Below are 18476 nucleotides of genomic sequence, written 5' to 3'. Positions count from 1 at the left end.
CCTGGAGAATCTCATGGACACAGAAGCCTGGCAGACTACAGTCCATGGGGTTGCGAAGAGTTAGACACTTAGCAACTAAACAGCATGTGTGTACGTATGGCGGATTCACTTCGCTGTACAGCAGAAACTAACAACATTGTAAATCAACCTTACTCCAATAAAATGATAATTTTTTTAAAAGCAATGAGAAGCTTTGATGGGGTTTAACCAGAAGAGTTACACATACAGATGTGTGTTCTGAAAATATTGCTCTGGCTGCTCTGTAGGAAACTGACTGGGGGTGGAGGACGGCAAGAGGGGAAATGGGAGACAAATGAGGAGCTGCTGCCGTAGTCCAGGCGAAGGGTGTGGTGAGAATGATGGCAACAAGGGATGCAGGGAAGCACATGGGCTCCAGGACTGACTACTGTGGAGAGGGAGACACACCATCAAAGATTTCCCTCTCTCTAGGCGTTATCTCCCAGGAGAGGCTTCTTGTGTTTGCTTTCCCTTCTTACAGGACAAAGACAAAATCAGGCCCATCCACACAGCAGCTGGAAGACAAAGGCAACCCAGTTAGGCTGTAACTTAGTCTCACAAAAGCTCTCCAAATATCCCATTGTCAGGGATTCCCACAGTATCCAGAGCAGAGGCACAGTGTTTTCCCTTGATGCTCACCTGTTTGATCAGAGTCTTTGAAAAAGGCATTGAACTTCTCCCCAGGGAGGAAAAAGAAATAACTTGTTAAATAACATGAAGGGGTAAATGTCATGTTATATAATATGTTCAAAACACTATATTGATGTGAACCCGTTGGGCTTAGCACAGTTTCTGAAGCCCAAGGCTGCTGGTGTTGGCAATGATAAGAGAATTATTTGGAATTAGAAAAAAAAAATGTCCTTACATTTTCTGATCAAAAGTCTAGCTTGGAAGGGGCAGTTTGAAGTAAGAAGAGTCAGGGCACCATTGAGAGTGAAAAAGTGCAAAGAGAGGATTTGGGGGACATTAAGTCTATGTCTGTTTTTAAGAACATTTATTAATTTATCTTATTTAGGCTGCTGCACATGCCATCTGCTTTGAATCATGCAGGAACTTTCATTGGGACACACGGACTCTCAGGTTGTAATGTTCAGGCTTAGTTGCTACGTGGCATGTTGGATCTTAGTTCCCCAAACAGGGATTGAGCCTGTGTCCCTTGCGTTGCAAGGCGGATTCTTAACCACTGGACTACCAGGGGAGAGCCCTCCAGTTTGTGTCTATTAAAGAGTGATGTAGTAGAAAACACATGGCCTTTGGAATCTGAGTTTGGTTCACATTCTGCTTCTTTCATTTCTGAGCTGCATAATGTTGAATAAATGTCACCCTTTCTGTATCACAAAGATTCCTTGGGTCAGGAAGATCCCCTGGAGGAGGAAATGGCAACCCACTCCATTATTTTTGCCTGGAGAATCCCCATGGACAGAGGAGCCTGGCGGGCTACAGTCTGTGGGGTAACAAAGAGTCAGACACAACTGAGCGACTAACACACTTTTCTGTATCACAAATGGTGATAAAAACGTCTATGTCTCAGGTTATTATGTAAAGTAAGACAATGAATTCAAAAGCAATACAAATATAAAATTAGCTATAAGAATATATTGTACAACATAGGGAATATAGCCAATATCTTATAATAACTATAAATGGAGTATTCAGTTCAGTCATTCAGTTGTATCCCACTCTTTGCGACCCCATGGACTGCAGCACACCAGGCCTCCCTGTCCATCACCAGCTCCTGGAGCTTGCTCAAACTCATGTCCATTGAGTTGGTGATGCCATCCAACCATCTCATCCTCTGTCATCCCCTTCTCCTCCTGCCTTCAATCTTTCCCAGCATCAGGGTCTTTTCCAATGAGTCAGTTCTTCCCAACTGGTGGCCAAAGTATTGGAGCTTCAGCTTCAACATCAGTCCTTCCAATGAATATTCAGGACTGATTTCCTTCAGGATTGACTGGTTGAATCTCCTTGCAGTCCAAGGAACTCTCAAGAGTCTTCTCCAAATGGAGTATAATCTTTAAAATTATGTCACTATATTGTGCACCTGTAACTTACATTGTACAGCAGCTGTATTTCAATTAAAAAAATATTACCTGGCACAGAGTAAACATTCAATAAATGTCAGCAGCAATTTTGTCATGCTTATGCTTCAAGGAAAAAATATTTTGATTCTTGGAACTGAATGGAAAATTTTCCACTTTCACTAGTTCTGGTGGAAAAGATAACTTTAATTTGAAATTTAGTGCTCACAAAATAGTTTGATTTAAAAAAAAATCAGCAAATATTTATTGAGTATCTTTTGTGTGTTAATCATTTTGCAAGATGTTGTGAAAGGACCCAAGGGACATAAGACAAACATACAGACAAGTGGGTGAGACACTATGTAGGACCCAGAATGGAAGCTCAGTTAGGGCCAGGTGGGCTAAGCTGCAGGCGAGGCTGGAGTGGGTGGAGGTTCTCATAAATGACTATTGCTCTCTGGGAGGAGGGGTGGGGCTAGAACAATGGCTTGTGATAAGACCTATTTTCGCCATGTCTGAATGCAACCCCTAACTGCTAGTTCAGAAAAAAATAAGAAGAACATTTTCACCAAGCAATTAAGAGTTGATATGGAAGGCACTGGAATAAAATATGGCAGCTTTAAAATGTGTGAGATTGCTCTGATATTTACCAGCAAAGCTGGAGACTTCTGACCTGTATCTAAGGGACTTATAGCTCCATGAGTTTTCAACAATAATTAAAAAAGAAAATCTGCTTTAGAAACAGCTGCCAGAGAAACCTAGCCTGAACAGACCCCATCGTGAGAGATCTGAGGACTCCAACCAATTTTCGATTTATTTCAAATTCACATGTATGCCCTGAACTTCTTTTCTGTGACGGTCATGTGGGGTACGATGCTTTGTTGATGATCTCCTGGGCGAGTGGAGGGGACAGGCATGTAAACAAATTATGAAAGAGCATGCAGAGTACAGCAGTAGAGAGGTGTTCTAGGTCCCGAGGGCCCACAGAGGAGGGTGTGATGTTGGGAGCAGGGGAGGATATCTAAGCTGGGTTTGACAAGAGAACAGTAGGATGCATAGAAGGATGAGGGAATGGAAAGGTGTGAAATAGTCTACAGGAAATACAGGCAGGTGAAAACTTCACACAAGCCTCACCTCTCCCCGCTCTCAGGAGGACACAGCTGTGGACAACCTTTCTTGCTTTCTGATTCACAGTGTGTTGAGCCAACATTGCCCCAAATACCTTCACATTGTTATTCAATGTGTCCACTTTTAGCTTCAAGTCCTGATCCTTGTTCAAAAACAGATATATTTTCATCCGTAGCTGTTCATTTTTACTTCAGTGCAGGTGAGTTCCACGTGTTGTATTAAGAGATGGTTTATAATACTTAAAGAGCAAGAATGTCTAAATTCCAGCTACGAAGCTCAGTTATGTTAAGCCTCTCCCCACCCCTCACTCCCATTGGCTTCAGAACCTTTGCTCAATTGCTTGTGTATTTAAAACTTTACAAATCTGCTGGCTTATAACGATGCTGACTTTACTATATATGTTTTCAATTACATTTTCTTTTTCTTGGATGCATTCCTAAGACCCTCTAGCAAATATCAAGATGAGTCTTTTAATCTTAACATTAGCCACAAGTTGGTCTTTACCTATAGTCTGTTTCTTCCTTTTAGATACAACATTCTGAGACAATCAAAGAAAGAGATTTCTCTCTTCCTTTTCTTTTTAAAATTAAACTTACCTGGAAATGCACAAACTGTGCTCTATTCCTCCTGTGGCTCAGACCCAGCTCCTCAGAGGAGAGCATGTGCCTGTCTCTATAATTGCTTAGGTTGCTATGCGAGTTTCCAAGCCTTTCTCCCAGCCATGCAAATACATATTTTGTGTCTTGCCAGGTATTGTGTGCTGCTGTTCTTGGCAAAATACTTTGTTCCATTACTCTCCTGCCCAGAGGCAGAGAGAACAGAAGGCCCTCTGGAAGTCAGTCTGGCAATTCTGTTCCTCCATGCAATTCAGAAGGTTCTGAGAATAGGACAAGGTGTCATTGAAGTAGCACTTTAATGAGATATTCAGTAGAAAGGAAATATTGAAGTTTGGGGGGAGATAAGAGACTTGGAAAGCCCCAAATCTCAGCAAGTTGGTCATTTCTGAGAAGTGGTTATTGGAAATATTGCTAGCTTCAAAGAAGATCTCAGAGAAGAGACTGTTAATTGGCTTCAGGTGTCTCTGGAGATGGCCATGACTTTTTCTAATTATGAGTCAAAACATATCTGAGATTTGGTGAAAAGAGGGTGGGGGAAAAGAGGAAGGGAACTGACCTTTAGTAGAAGGTCCAGAGCAGCGGTCTCCAATCTTTTTGGCACTAGGGTCTGGTTTTGTGGAAGACAATTTTCCATGGACCCAGGTGGGGGAGTGGTTTGGGGATGATTCAAGTGCATTAATTTATTGTGCACTTTATCCCTATTATCAATACATGAGCTCCACTTCACACCATCAGGCATTAGATCCCAGAGGTTAGGGACCCCTGGAGAAGATCTAAAGCTGTTTATGAGGCCAAGGGCAGTCCATCCTTGCTCTCAGCAGTGGCTTGCTGAGGAAAGGGCGGCAGGAGCAGGTGTGGAGAAGCACCTATGTCTCTCTCTGGGGCTAAGAGAAGGTGGTAGCCTGCATGTATAGACCAGCAGGGCCTCCGAAGAGATGCACATTCTTGTGTGCTAAGTCACTTCAGTTGCATCTGACTCTTTGCAACCTTGTGGATTGTAGCTCACCAGGCTCCTCTGTTTCCTCTGTCTAGGATTCTCCAGGCAAGAATACTGCAGTGGGTTGCCATGCCTTTCTCCAGGGGATCTTCCTGACCCAGGGATCGAACCCACATCTCTTACATCTCATGCATTGGCAGGGAGGTTCTTTATCACTAGGGCCACCTGGGAAGCCCTTGATTCCAAATCTGCTCTTCTTTGCACCATATGAAACCTCATTTCAGGAGGAATTATCTCAATATGATTATACTCTTTGAACCCCAAAAAGAGTCCTTTGGAGGGCTCATGCTTAGGAAATGGGTGGGGTAGGAGGTTGCTAGGGAGACGACATCCGTTACTCCAGGTAGCATCACTGACTTTGGAGAAACTGTCACCATTATTCAGAACTTTGGGGGAAATCATTGGAATACTACTGAATGAGGCCAAGGAAATCCTTCAGGATAATTTCAGTGGTCTCAGGGATATCTTTGAAGAATAAGAACAGCATAGTTGGAAGAAAATAAAGTGATGACATTTGAAACTGGGGTACTTTTTCAAGTCTACAGGAGAAGAAAGTTTGCGTGATATCCACAGGGATTGGAGAGGAATGGACTGTGTGACACCGAGGGAATTGGAACTGATGTCAGCAGATTTTGTTCCCATGGTCCTCTCCTCTTTAGACCATCTTACACTCTGCCATCCCAGTTGACAGCCATGACATGATTCAGTGGCTCTCTTCATCTCCATAAGGGAAAGTTCACACTCTAAACAAAAGTCAGGGGCCCTCACTGATGTAACCCAGGCCACCTCTCCAGCCTCAACTCTTTGCTTATTACCCATTGCCCCACCCTACCATGACCTTTGACCCTTTGCTATGTTCTTATTGCACTATTTGCCTGCAAAAGCCATGCTTCTTAAAGATGGTACACTTGCACATGTTGCTTCCTTGGCCTGTGATATCTTTTTTTTTTAAGTCATCAATACTGAATGCAAGTCTTCTATTTATTTTTTTAAGATTTTTTTGACGTGGGTAATTTTTAAAGTCTTTATTGAATGTGTTACAATATTGCTTCTGTTTTATGTTTTGGTTTTTTGGCTCTGGGACATGTGGGATCTTAGTTGCCTGACCAGGAATTAATCCCATACCCCTGCATTGGAAGGCAAAGTCTTAACCACTGGACCACCAAGGAAGTCCTGCAAGACTTTTTTAGGAAGACTCATTCAAGGGGAATTAATTACTACATGCTTCTCTCTACTTTTCACTTCATGTACCTACTGTACCCAGGGTAGTTGACCCTTGTTATTAATAGAAGTTTCTGATTTAAATTCCATTAGTTTGAATGCTATCAAGCAATTGGAACATTCACAATATATAAAAATGTGCTAATTTTGCTGGTACTTCATTTTGTATTATATGTGCTGGGAGGCAGGTTTCCAGAAGGTGATTACTAGCTAGTGAGTGAATTTAGTCAACCACTCAGCATTTGCCTCTCAAAGTGACATGTTTCCCTGCTTGTGGTCACATAGGCAATAACCTCATGAAGGGATGAAAAAATTTTGTAGACCCCTACCCACAATATTACCTATTCAGCCCTATACAAATAGCTTTTCATGTAACTCTTACAAAACTCCCATGAGTTCTTATTAAAATTCCTATTTTACATGTAAGAAATTGGAAACTTCAGTACTTTTCCCACACTTAAACAGTCAGCAGGTGAAGTCAAAAATCAAGCTCAGCTTCAAAAACAACAAAATGGATCAGAGAATATATTACACAACTTGCACCAGTGATTTCTATAGTTGGTGAAAAGGGATAAAGACTTTCAAGAAATTTAATAATGGGATTATTCTTGACTTTAAAAAAGGTTTTCAGTAAATGAAACAGAGGAGAAAATTATGTTAGAGAAGAGTTTGGTGATTTGTGGATGCTTGAAGTTGTCCTGACAAAGTTTCTGGACACAGATCTTCAGTTGTTGTTGCTATTCTGTTACCAAGTGGCGTCCAGCTCTTTGCAATGCGGTGGACTGCAGCATGCCAGGCTTCCCGTCCTTCACTATCTCCCGGAGTTTGCTCAGACTCGTGTCCACTGAATCAGTGATGCCATCCAAACATCTCATCCTCTGTCGACCCGTTCTCACCTTGCCCTCAATCTTTCTCAGCATCAGGATCTTTTCCAACCAGTCAGCTCCTCACATCAGGTGGTCAAAGTATTGGAGCTTCAGCTTCAGTGTCAGTCCTTGCAGTGAAGGACTGCATACTCAGGGTTGATTTTCTTTAGGACTGACTGGCTTGACCTCCTTGCAGTCCAAGGGACAGATCTTCAGGAATAGCACTTAATGTTAAGGATCTGCCCTTCCTTGGCCTCCATGTTGGTAAATCCAAGCATCAATCCACAGATTTCCATAGTAATGGGCAGAGTCGATTATGTCTCCTCCTAGAAGAGCTCTCTTTGCCTGGCTTCTGGGACCCCAAGCTCACCTGGGTCTCCTCCTTCCTCACTGGCTACTCCTTCTCAGTCTCCTTTGCAGGTTCATCCTCATCTCTCCAGCCTCAAAGTATCAGAGGACCTAGGGGCCCCTTGAGTCCATTCTCCTTTGTATTTACATCCTTCTTGACCCTTTCTAGTCTCCTGGCTTTACATTTCCGCTATAACCTGACAACTTCCTTTGAGCCCCAAGCAATGATAATTCCAATGCCTACCAGATAACGATATTCCAGTTCTCCAAGTTGGATACCTGGTAGACATCTCAAACATGAAATGTCTCTAAGTGTTTATCTTCTCCTTCAAACCTGCTCTATTTTTAGTCTTTCACATTGTTGCTGATGAAAATATGCTTCCAGTTGCTTCAAACAAAAGCCTCGAGTCTTCATTGATTCTTACTGATCCCTCACATCCAATCTGTAAGGAGATTTCTGTCAGCCTGAACTTCAACATCGACCCAGAACACGGCTACTTCTCACCACCCCCACTCTGTCACCTGGCCCAGATCATCGTGCTTCTCTCTTGGACTGTAGAGGATTTTCCTAACCATTCCCTTTCTTCCACCCATGCCACCTACTCCCAACCTCCACTGTTCTCAGAACAGCAGCCAGTTGATGCTATTAAAGCATAAATCAGATGATGTCACTTTGTTAAAAATATCTCTTAAGGCCTCCTTTGCTCAAAAACCTCTATATTTCTCAAAGTAGAAACCAAAACCTTTACACTGACTTATTCTCTCTTGACACCATCACCAACTGACACACCATATACTTCTTTTTTATATAGTAGACATTATCTCTTTTCCCTTCCATCAGAGAACAGACATTTTGTTCTGCTTTACTTCTTATGATTTTTTGTGTCACCTACCTAGGCAACACTGGGAGATATTGGGTGCTCAAGAAGCATTTGCCTAATGTTGCAATGGAATGTCATTGAAGGCCAGTCCTTAGTGATGTGATTCTGTCACATGGGTGGTGGATGCCCTCCTGGAAGAGAGTAAGGTGCAAGTTAATATGGGAAATAAATTAACAGCAGTATAACTGTTGCTCTTGAGAGTCCCTTGGAAAGCAAGGAGATCAAACCAGTCAATCTTAGAGGAAATCAACCTTGAATACTCATTGGAAGGACTTATGCTGAAGCTGAAGCTCCAATACTTTGGCCACCTGATGCGAACAGCTGACTCATTGGGAAAGATTGAAGACAGAAGGAGAAGAGGGTGACAGAGGATGAGATGGTTGGATGGCATCACCAATTCAATGGACGTGAACTTGGGCAAACTCCAGAGATGGTGAGGGATAGGGAAGCCTGTTGTGCTGCAGTCCATGGGGTCACAAAGATTTGGACATGACTTAGTGACTGAACAACAACAAATGTTACAGGTGCTTATTTGTGATACTGGTTTCCCAAATGGAAACTTCATTCTTAATGAAATCCTCTTTTCAAATGACACCTCTTTCTGAATTAACCAGTGCAAACAAACCAAGCCAGTGCCGATTTTATTGTCAAATGTCAGTAGAAAACCTGTCTGATGCTTTACAAGGAGTCAGCAATTGCCTGGGCACCCAAGGGACCAGCTGGGTGGTGGTGAGGACAGATAAGGCCTATCCTTCACCAAGACCATTGATGAAGAATGGGCTAAATTCACAAGCTTTGAGTGAAACTTTTCCCTCCAAAGAGTCTGATTTTTCTTTATAGAGTTCTAGTGTTAACCAAGGATCTTTCCTGGTAGCTCAGCTGTTAAAGAATTTGCCTGCAATGCAGGAGACCTGGATTCAATCCCTGGGTCCGGAAGATACCCTCAAGGAGGCCATGGCAACCCACTCCAGTATTCCTGCTTGGAGAATCCCATGGACAGAGGAGACTGGTGGGTTATAGTCCATGGGGTAGAAAAGAGTCAGACATGACTGAACAACTAAGCACAGCACAGTGTTAACCACAAGCAGAGATAAATTTTGTTTAACACAGTAGACGTGATCCCAGCAAGCTGCAAATCAACATTCCATGAATTCAGTTATGTGAAAGGAGGTGTGCACACTCTTAACAGGACCCTGATTAGGGGCTTATGGGGTTTAGGGAGACTCCTCAATCTCTCTATAAGTACTATAGAGAGATTTTAATACTATTTAACAGGTTTTAATACTAAGTCATAGGGTTGTTGATATTATCTGAGTTGATCAGTACATATGAAAGCGCTTTGTAGAGTATGAAGTGATGTCTAAGTATTGGTCTATGACTAAGTAGTAAAACATTTCATAAGTCAAAATGCTCTTCCCATAATCATCCTATGATTTATCTGTCTTGTCAGTTTGGATTGTTACTTACAAAGCTGAGTCAGATTCTTATTTTTTTTTTTACATTTATGTTTTTTTAAAATCACCATTTCTGTTGTGAAAGCTGAAAGTTGCCTGGTCCATTCATTATTTGCTCGATCAGTTTATGCAAAGAAAAAAGAAAAAAAAAACAGGTGCTTTAGGTCAGCATCTGCTTAAATGGATGATTTTCTGAACTTTCCTAGGCCTTCACCAAATTGCTTAGGTTGGCCACTTTTACAGGTTGAATTGTGTCCCCCAGCACCCCAGCCCCCCTGACACTACAAAAAGACGTGTTGAAGTCCTAACTGTCAGTACCTATAAGTGTGACTTTATTTGGAAACAGGGTCTTTGTAGATGAAATCAAGATATCCTTAGGTGAACCCTGACCCAGTAACTGGGGCTTCTCCATAACTCAACAGTAAAGCATCTGCTGACAAAGCAGGAGATGAGGGTTTGATCCCTGGTCAGGAAGATCCCCTGGAGGAGGAAATAGCAACCCACTCCAGTATTCTTGCCTGTGAAATCCCATGGACAGAGAAGCTTGGAGGGCTACAGTCCATGGGGTGGAAAAGAGTTGGACACAACTCATACACTAAAAAGCAACAACAATCCAATAACTGGTGACCTTATGTAAGAAGAAGAGGCACAAACTGACACACGGAGGGAAAACAATGTGATGACACACACGGAGACCTGTAAGTGATGACGAAGATTGGGGTGAGGTGCGCAAAAGCTGGGGACTGCCAGCAACAACTGAAGCTAAGAGAAAGGCACAAAACAGACCGTCTTTTAGAGTCTTCAGATGGAGCATGGCTTTGCTGATACTCGGATTGGGATTTCTAAACTCCAGAGCTGTGAGAGAGTAATTTCTGTTGTTTTAAGGCATGGGGTTTGTGTATTTGCAGCCCTTGGACTCTCCTGGTGGCTCAGATGGTAAAGACTCTGCCTGCAATGTGGGAGATTGACCAGGGCTCAATCCCTGGGTCGGGACGACCCCCTGGAGGAGGGAATGGAAGCCCACTCTAGTATCCTTGCCTGGAGAATTCGATGGACAGAGGAGTCTGGTAAGCTACAGTCCATGGGGTCGCAAAGAGTCAAACACAACTGAGTGACTAACATTTTCACTTTCATGTCGTGTCAGTCCTAGTAAACTAAACACAGCTGCTTCCCACACTGGCTCATTTGAGCCGGGCCTGGTCACTGTGATAGGCACATGGCTTATTGCTTAGGTTTGATGAATGATCTGCCAAGTCCACAAGACTGCTAAGAGACAATGAGGAGACCTTGAAATGAGAGGTCTGGAGTGAAGGTTTCATCCATTTATGTTCCCTAATGAGCAGGCTTACAACCTCTGTCACATAACTGACTGTACTAATGAACGACTGGTATAAAAACACCCTTCTTGTTGGTTTCTTTCTCCCATCACTCTCTTTCCACTTGTACTTGTGAATGGTTTAAAAAAAAAAAGCAGTTTGATGTTTTTAAATTTGTTTTATAATATTAAATTTTCGAACTTAGGCAAACTGCTTTGTTTTTTTTCTACACTCTAGGGTAAGGTCGATGCATATCCCCCCCCCCCCCCACCAAATATCTTTGGGGCACATATAAGTGCATTGTTAGAAATTCTCTATTTTTACTTGTCTTCATGTTTTGATGCCATTCCAAGATTTATTTAGCTCTTTGAAATACATGTATATTCCTTTCTAAGATATCATATATTGTTAGGTTTTTATTAGTGAAAAAAATGAAGGGGAAAACTAGCAGGCTTATGTCATCTTTCATCTTTCAGATGAAAGAGAAAAACTCAGGAAACTTAGTGACCTGCTGCTTCAGTAGCCCACAACCCTGGCTGCACTTCATAATTACCTGGGGCCCTTTCAAAATATTGTCACTTGAGTTCTACCCTTATTGGCTCTGATTTAATTGATTTGAGGTAGGGCTTAGGCTTTGACACTGGTTTAAGAGCCCCAGACAATTCTCACCTCTAGCCAGGATTCAGACTCAAGAACTGTTGCAATGATCTCATCTCGCAGAAATGTTGAGATAAAGCCAGGTTACTGACTTGCCCTGAATCAAAAAATCTAGTGCCCAGCCACTGCATCCTCGGATCATCCTGCTCTCACCTCTCCATCTGCATAGTTCTTGGCCATTCATCAATAGTTAGCTCAAGTGTTGATTCCTCTCTTCCTCTCAGGGCTTTTTCTGCCCCACTGACTCTTAACTTCACAGGCCAGGTCAGGCCTCTCCTCTGTCCCCTCACCTTTCACAATCACTAACCTTGTCACACACTCTTTTTCTGTTCATTTTTAAAAATAATTAAGTATAGTTGATTCATAATATTATAGTAGTTTCAGGTGTGCTACTTAGTGATTCAAAAATTTTTATAGACTGAGCTCAGTTTAAAGCTATTAAAAAATATTAGCTGTATTATCTCTGTTGTACAATATTTATATATCCTTGCAGCTTATTTATGTCATACACAGTAGTTTGTGTCTATTAACCCTTTACCCTTCCCTTGACCTTCCCTCTTTCCTCTCCCCATTGGTAACCACTAGTCATTCTCTATATCTGTGGGTCTGTTCCCATTTTGTTTCATTCTTTGTTTTATTTTTAGATTCCACATTGAAGTGATAACACAGTGTCTTTCACTGACTTATTTCACTTAGCATAATACCTCCCAAGTCCATCTATGTTGTTGCAAATAGAAAAATTCATTCTTTTTTGTGACTGTGTAGTATTCTGTTGTCTGTATATATCACATCTTCTTTACTATTTGTCTTTTGGTGAGCACTTAGGTTGCTTCCATATCTTGGTATTTGTAAATAATGCTACTGTGAGCATTTGGATGTATGTTTTCAAATTAATGTTTTGGGTTTGTTGTTTTTGTATACATATCTGAGAGTGGAATTTCTGGGTCATATGGTAGTTCTACTTTTAGGCTTTGAGAAACCTCCATACCATTTTCCATAGTGGATGCACCAATTTATAGTCCTTCCAACTGGGTGCAATGGTTTCCTGTTTTCCACATACTTGTCAACATTTGTTATTTGTGGTCTTTTTGATGACAACTATTCTGATAGGTGTGAGGTAATATCACATTGTAGTTTTGATTTGCGTTTCTCTGATGTTTAGTGATGTTGAACATCTCAGGTGCCTGTTGGCATCAATGTGTCTGTTTTCTTCGGAAAATATCTATTCAGGTCTTCAGCTCATTTTTAAAATAGGCTTTTTTCCCTCCAGAAAGCAGAAATAGAAGGAACATACCTCAACATAATAAAAGCTATATATGACAAACGCACAGCAAACATTATCCTCAATGGTGAAAAATTGAAAGCATTTCCCCTAAAGTCAGTAACAAGACAAGGGTGCCCACTCTCACCACTACTATTCAACATAGTTTTGGAAGCTTTGGCCACAGCAATCAGAGCAGAAAAAGAAATAAAAGGAATTCAGATTGGAAAAGAAGAAGTAAAACTCTCACTGCTTGCAGACGACATGATCCTCTACATAGAAAACTCTAAAGACTCCACCAGAAAATTACTAGCTAATCAATGAATATAGTAAAGTTGCAGGATATAAAATTAATACACAGAAATCCCTTGCATTCCTATACACTAACAATGAGAAAACAGAGAAACTAAGGAAACAAGCCCATTTGCCATTGCAACGAAAAGAATAAAATACTTAGGAATATATCTACCTAAAGAAATAAAAGATCTATACATAGAAAACTATAAAACACTGATGAAAGAAATCAAAGATGACACAAATAGATGGAGAAATATACCATGTTCATGGATTAGAAGAATCAATATAGTGAAAATAAGTATATTACCCAAAGCAATGTATAGAGTCAATGCAATCCCTATCAAGTTACCAACGGTATTTTTCAGAGAACTAGAACGAATAATTTCACAATTTGTATGGAAACACAAAAAAACACAAATAGCCAAAGCAATCTTGAAAAAGAAGAATGGAACTGGAGGAATCACCCTGCCTTACTTCAGACTATACTACAAAGCTACAGTCATCAAGACAGTGTGGTACTGGCACAAAGACAGGAACATAGATAAGTGGAACAAAATAGAAAGCCCAGAGATAAATCCACACACCTATGGACACCTTATCTTTGACAAAGGAGGCAAGAATATACAATGGAGAAAAGACAACCTCTTTAACAAGTGGTGCTGGGAAAACTGGTCAACCACTTGTAAAAGAATGAAACTAGAACACTTTCTGACACCATACACAAAAATAAACTCAAAATGGATTAAAGATCTAAACATAAGACCAGAAACTATAAAACTCCTAGAGGAAAACATAGCAAAAACACTCTCTGACATAAATCACAACAAGATCCTCTATGATTCACTTCCCAGAGTAATGGAAATAAAAGCAAAAATAAACAAATGGGGCCTAATTAAACTTAAAAGCTTTTGCACAATAAAGGAAACTATAAGCAAGGTGAAAAGACAGCCTTCAGAATGGGAGAAAATAATAGCAAATGAAGCAACAGATAAAGGATTAATCTCAAAAACATACAAGCAACTCCTGCAGCTCAATTTCAGAAAAATAAATGACCCACTCAAAAAATGGGTCAAAGATATTTCTCCAAAGAAGACATACAGTTGGCTAACAAACACACGAAAAGATGCTCAATATCACTCATTATCAGAGAAATGCAAATCAAAACCACAATGAGGTACCATTTCATGCCAGTCAGGATGGCTGCTATCCAAAAGTCTACAAGCAATAAATGCTGGAGAGGGTGTGGAGAAAAGGGAACCCTCTTACACTGTTGGTGGTAATGCAAACTAGTACAGCCACTATGGAGAACAGGGTAGAGATTCCTGAAAAAACTGGAAATAGAACTGCCATATAACCCAGCAATCCCACTGCTGGGCATACACACTGAGGAAACCAGAACTGAAAGAGACATGTGTACCCCAATGTTCATCACAGCACTGTTTATAATAGCCAGGACATGGAAGCAACCTAGATGTCCATCAGCAGACAGATGGATAAGAAAGCTGTGGTACATATATACAATGGAATATTACTCAGCCATTAAAAAGAATACATTTGAATCAGTTCTAATGAGGTGGATGAAACTGGAGCCTATTATACAGAGTGAAGTAAGCCAGAAAGAAAAACACCAATACAGTATACTAACACATATATATGGAATTTAAAAAGATGGTAATGATAACCCTATATGCAAGACAACAAAAGAGACACAGATGTATAGAACAGTCTTTTGGACTCTGTGGGAGAGGGCGAGGGTGGGATGATTTGGGAGAATGGCATTGAAACATTTATACTATCATATGTGAAATGAATCGCCAGTCCAGTTTCGTTGCATGATACAGGGTGCTCGGGGCTGGGGCACTGGGATGACCCAGAGGGATGGAATGGGGAGGGAGGTGGGAGGGGTGTTCAGGATGGGGAACACATGTACACCCATGGCTGATTCATGTCAATGTATGGCATAAACACTACAATATTGTAAAGTAATTAGCCTCCAATTAAAATAAATAAATTTATATTAAAAATAAATAAATAGTTTTTTAACATTGAATTGTAAGAGTTATTTATATGTATATTAGATATGAACCTCTTATCGGTCATATCATTTGCAGATATTTTCTCCGATTCATGTTGCCTTTTCACTTTGGCAATTGGTTTCCTTCTCTGTGAGAAAAATTTTAAATTTAATTAGGTCCTATTTGTTTATTTTTGCCTTTGTTTATTTTGCCCTAGGAGTCTTCCCTGGTGACTCAGATGGTAAAAAAATCTGCCTGCAATGCAGGAGATTCAGGTTTGCTATCTGGATCATGAAGATCCCCTGGAGAACAGAATGTTTACTGACTCCAGTATTCTTGCCTGGAGAATTCCATGGATAGAGGAGCCTGGTGGGCTACAGTCAATAAGATTGCAAAGAGTCAGACACAACTGAGTGACTAACACTTTCTCTCAAGATTCATGTCAAATAATATTCTGTCTATGTTTTCTTCTAAGAGTACTATGGTTTCTGGTCTTACATTTAAGTCTGTAATTCATCTTGAGTTTATGTCTCTATGTGGTGTTAAAGAATGTTCTAATTTTGGGAATTCCCTGGCAGTCCAGTGGTTAGGACTCCTCACTTTCACTGCTGTGTGCTTGAGTTTATTCCCTGGTAGAGGAAATAAAGTCCTACAAGCCATGCAGTGTGTGTGTGTGTGGGGGGGGGGGGTTCTAATTCCATTCTTTTATATGTAACTCTCTAGTTTTTCCAGCACTACTTATCGAAGAGACTCTTTTCTCCATTGAATATTTTTGGCTCCTCTGTTATAAATTAATTGACCATAAGTGCATGGGTTTATTTCTGGGTTCTCTATTCTGTCCCATTGACCTGTGCGTCTTTTTGTGTATGTGCCAGTTTTGATGACTGTAGCTTTGTAGTATAGTCTGGAGCCAGGAAGTATGATACTTCCAGCTCTGTTCTTTCTCAAGGTTGCTATGGCTAGTCAGTCTTAGTTCCACACAAATTTTAGAATTATTTGTTCTACTTCTGTGAAAAATGCCATTAGTATTTTGGCAGTGATTGCATTGAGTCTTTAGACTGCTCTGGGCAGTATGCTCATTTTAATAATATTAAGTCTTCCAATCCACGAATGTGATATATCTATCTATTTGTGTCATCTTTGATTTCTTTTGTTAATGTCTTTTAGTTTTCTGATTACAGGTTTTTTCCTCCTTAGATTAGATTTATTCCTAGATATTTTATCCTTACCACACATTTTTAATTATAGGACTTTCTTTCCACTAGAGAGTAAGCTCTTTTGGGGAGACAGGAAATGGCCAAGTGGAAAATCATAAGAGTTTGTTCCAAAGTTCAACAAAGATGAACCCCACAGTAGTTGCAGTTAACTAATTTGCATATAGTTTTTATGATCAAATTCATCTCTGATCTTCATTAACTTCTCTTGACCTCTTGTTTACACTTATTTTCTCATGTTTATTGGATTTTTTAATTAAAAAAGTAATCCTCACTCATGGTTTGAAATTTGGAAGGCACTAATAATTACAGAGATAAAATAAAATTCCCACTGAAACTTCACCTGAAGATTTGTTGTTAGTGTGATTCCTCAGTTAATCTGGGCTTCTCTAATAGCTCAGATGGTAAAGAATCTGTCTGCAATGCAGGAGGCCTGGGTCTGATCACTGGGTCGGGAAGATGCCCTGGAGAAGAGAAGGGCTACCCACTCCAGTATACTTGTCTGGAGAATTCCATGGACAGAGGAGCCTGGCAGGCTACAGTCCATGGGTTTGCAAAGAGTTGGACATGACTGAGTGACTAACCCACTTTCAATTAATCTAGCATTTATTGAGGGCCTATTATATGCCACCTGGTATCAACACCTGGGTTCAAGCCAACCCTCCATCTCTGTGTCTTTTATTTGTAAAATGTGATTTGATTGTAAAATGTTCATTCTCACAATTCCATAAAGTGAAGGCCTGAGCTCCGCTGGTTACCATAAAACACAACGTTAAGAATGAGTAAGCAGGCATCACAAACAGCTGCACAAGTTGTACTCTGTCAACCCCAGGAGGTGTCATTCACGTTACAGTCCACATGAACTGCTATAGCAGACACTGCGCAGTGACAGACTTGAAGACTGGAGCCTGCACTGAGCCCAGGACTATAGCCCAGAGCTGAACCAGAACATCTGCAAGTTGTGGAGTGACAGGGGGCTAAATCACCTCGGATGGATGGTCAAGCCCCATGACCCACTTAGCCATGGCACTGAAATACCTCACTCATGTTGACCTTCCAAAATGCTCTGAAATGCTGCCAGTAAAACAGAACAAGAGGAGGAGTGCTGGACAGCGAGCTCTGCAGAGCAAGTCAAAGGCCACGCTTACTCATCTCAAGGCAAAGCACTTTTTCTGAGTATAAATCAGGAGGATGTGTTGATGGGCTGACCGCAGGAGAAGGAAGGCTCCGGGAGCACTGAGAAGATGTAGTGGGGACTACTCCTTGGGCCAGAGAGCTTGCAACAGATACATCCATGTCTGCTTGAGAAACATCCAAGCTGATTCCCAGCCATCTTGGGGAAGTGAACAAAGATGACAGGGCTTTCTTCTCAGTAGGGAAGTGTTGGCCATATCCCATATATCTTCAGAGTGAGAAACAAAGTGCTCTCCCCTAAACTCAGAAAAACCATTAGGAGGAAGAGTTAGGAGGATGGTGGGAGGAAAGAAGCAACAAAAGACACCTATAGGAGAGGCAGGATGATGAGCTTTAATAATCAACATTGTAACTCTAGCAAACCTTGGCATTTCCAAAGCATTTCATATGCTTTTCCCATTTGGTCCTCTCAAGCACACTGTGAAGTTGGAATCATCAACATTTTACTAGTAAGGAAACTGATGCTCAGAGGGACCTGAGATCTGGCTCCTGTATTTCAAGGGCCACAGGCAGGACCTGATGATCTCCACATGCAGCCAAAGCTTCTGATAACACATCTGAGTTCCCATTGTAGGGGAGAGGCTCAAAACTCATGGTGGAAAGACGGTCTCGGGAAACATTGGGAAGGATGGTTAGGAAAAACTCCTAGAAAACCCCACAGGACTCTAGCAGGCTGGACATCTTTGATCTTGCTGGGGATTGCTCCCTGATCCCTCAAGGTCTGGCCCTTGATCACTCTCCAGAGTCTTTACTTCCTATTATTCTTATTTCTGAAACTCCCAGCCCCCTGAAGCTTAGCCATCTTGAACTGCTACTCTTCTGTACTCATGGAGAAGATAATTCTTTCCCTGCTTAGTTGCCTACTCCAGGAAGTGTGCCCTGATCCTCAGAATGGGGGCTCCTGCTCTGAGTTCCAATAGTTTCCTTTTCATCTTCCTTTCAAAGCAGTGACCAACTGGCTATTAGCTGTCTTG

The sequence above is a fragment of the Cervus canadensis genome, chromosome 11, assembly GCF_019320065.1.
Source record: "Cervus canadensis isolate Bull #8, Minnesota chromosome 11, ASM1932006v1, whole genome shotgun sequence".
In the NCBI taxonomy this organism is placed as follows: domain Eukaryota; kingdom Metazoa; phylum Chordata; class Mammalia; order Artiodactyla; family Cervidae; genus Cervus; species Cervus canadensis.
This window is presented reverse-complemented; position numbering follows the sequence as displayed.